General features: G+C 36.3%; 1 protein-coding gene across 1 annotated transcript in view; it reads left to right on the plus strand.

Moving 5' to 3' along the window:
* LOC106868068 (secretin receptor) overlaps positions 1–2,952 on the plus strand; it is a 725,176-nt gene that overhangs the window by 1,202 nt on the left and 721,022 nt on the right. The window lies entirely within an intron of this gene.

Genomic DNA, 2,952 nt, shown 5'->3' on the forward strand with positions numbered 1-2,952 from the left:
AAATATGCATATGCGCGCGCTCAGAACACATGTAGGCATAAATACGTGTGTGTATGTGCGTGTGTGTGTGTGTGTGTGTGTGTGTGTGCGTGTGTGTGTGTGTGTGCGTGTGTGTGTGCGTCCGTGCGTGTGTGTAACTATTCATTCAGAAAGAATTCTCAAGGAAATACGTTTCTCGGCAGTTGTAAAGTTTTTGACACCAAATATAAACAAATATTAAACATTACAAACTCTACAGCCGAATCGCAGTAATACCACTAATTAGAGACACTTTCGTATATCCCGAGTGGTGTAGTGCAGACGTCAGTGCGTCTGGGACTGTGTCGTCTTCGTTTTTATTTTATTGAAACCAGTAAATGGTGATGTGCGAAAGGTTCGACTGTGTTTTCTAGCAGGGCGACTGATCGTATAAAAGATTCTTCTGCGTTAACCTAGAAAATGTTTGTCTTCGTGCATGTATTAATTTTTTTTTTATATCATACCTTTTTCCTTCTCCTCTCATCCGATACCTCTAGGACAACTATATGAAATCATCCTCATCATCCTCATCATCATCATCATCATTATTATTATTATTATTATTATTATTACTACTACTACTAAGACAGACAGCTTAACTTCTTCATGTTCTGAGTTCAAATTCCGCCTTCCATCCTTTCAGGGTCGATTAAAAAAGTACCAGTTGAATACTGTATTCGATGAGATCGACTATCTCCCTTTGTGCCTATAGTAGAAAGGATTACAATAATTATTATTATTATCATCATCATCATGATTATTATTATTATTATTATTATTATTATTATTATTATTATTATTATTATTATTATTATTATTATTATTATTATTATTATTATTATTGTTGTTGTTATTATTCCTGATAGTGGTTTCAAATTTCGGCACAGCGCTAGCAGTGTTTGAGGGAAGGGATAAGTCGATTACATCGACCCCAGTAATTGATTGGTCCGAAAGGATCAAAGGCAAGGTCGATCTCGGCGTAATTTGAACTCAGAACGTAAAGACGCTAAACATATTTTACTCAGAGTGCTAACGATTCTGTCAGCTGGCCGCCTTATCATTGCTAATAATGAAGCGGTCTGGCAGATTCGTTAGCGTGTCGGACAAAATGCTTAGTATAATTTCTTCTGGTTTAACGCTATGAGTTCAAATTCCCCCAGGAGGTCTCCTATGCTTTTCATTCTTTCGTGGTCGATAAAATAAGTACCAGTTATGCACAGGAATCATTGTAATCGACTAGGCATGTCACCATAAAATTTCAAACCTTGTGCCTTTAGTAGAAAGGATTATTATTATTATTACGAAGGCGGCGAAGACGGTGTGCAGGTAGAATCGTTAGTACTTCGGACAAAATGCTTAGCAGCATTTCTGTCGACTTATTAGGTTCTGAGTTCAAATTCCGCCGAAGTCGACTTTGCTTTCAGCCTTCCCGGATCGATAAAAATAAATAGCAGCATTGGAGTTGATGTAATCGACTTACTCCCTGCCCCGAGCTTACTCGGCCTTGTATCAAAATATGAATCCATTTATTATTAAGGCGGCGGACCCGCTAGAATCGTAAGCGCGTCAGACAAAATGCTTCATGGTATTTCTTTTGCCTCTGTACGCTCTGTGTTCAAATCCTACTGCGGTCAACTTTGCCTTTTATCCAATCATGATTTGATAAAATAAAGTACCAACCAAGTAGGAGGGGCGCATGTAATCAACTTGCCCTCCTCCATTCAAAATTACTGGTTTTGTATCAAAATTGAAAATAATAATAATTATTATTATTATTATTATTATTATTATTTTCATTATTATTATTATTTCAGTATTAGTTATTATGAATATTTCTGTATTCATATTAACATTACATCCTTGAATGACGTGATTTGTTCGTTCGTTTGTTTGTGTTTGTTTGTTTGTTTTTTACCCTAATTATATTGGAAAAAACTCTACGTAATGATATCAAGTAGCTTAACATTTAGGAGTGTTCGAATGGCGTTCTAAAATTTATGGGCTGATTTCCTGGATTGGGCTACACGTTGCGTCCTTGAATAAGGCACTTAACTTCACACTACTCCATTCTACTTAACTGAAAATAAATAACATCTGAGTGCTGCTCCAGCTGCCTCAGTTGCCCTCCTCTCACGAGCTGCCATATACAAGATGTGTCACGGATCGAGGATAGGAGAGAGCCTAGAGGATGTGAATATATGTTCACAACTTAATAGGGGGACTAAAAAGATTAGCGAAAGCATGGTGCATGCGGCCAAGCTAAATTATCACTCGTGAGTGACAGCTGGCTATAAATACTGTATTTTACCCCATAGCTTTCAGATTATTTGTCAGATGCAATGCTTATTTATCCACGTTATTTTGAATTAATCATTTATTATCTTATAACTTTGGGATTTCAATAACGAGATTATTTTTAGAATGACATTGTAGTGTAAGTGTGAAAGATTCTGTTTAAGCATAAAACAGGTTGACTATTTGAGCCAGATTAATTGCTAGAGCAAAACTAAATCATTCTTTATGTGTGCAAGTCCTAGGAGGTTTGGTCATATATTTATCAGTATCTGCTTTAATCATTCTTAAGGCATATAATATAGTGGATGGGGAATTCTGTGCTCGATCGCTATATTCTGGTTATCTCAATTTCCAGATTTTATATCTATTTTAATTAATCTTCTGCCGATTCCAGTCATTAGACTGCAGTCATGCAAAAGTAATATTTTTCAAAGGCTTTTGTTGATCATATCAACTTGCAGTGTTTCATTTTGTTCTTCCATTTATCAAATAGCTATCTTGACAGAAGTATACACTCACGCATATGCGTAGGTGTGTGAAAGCATGATTGTGTGTATATGTTTGAACACAAACACACACTTATGTGTGTGTGTGTGTGTGTGTGTGTGTGTGTGTGTGTGTGTGTGTGTGTGTGTGTGT

This window comes from Octopus bimaculoides, chromosome 1, assembly GCF_001194135.2.
Source record: "Octopus bimaculoides isolate UCB-OBI-ISO-001 chromosome 1, ASM119413v2, whole genome shotgun sequence".
NCBI classification, from domain to species: domain Eukaryota; kingdom Metazoa; phylum Mollusca; class Cephalopoda; order Octopoda; family Octopodidae; genus Octopus; species Octopus bimaculoides.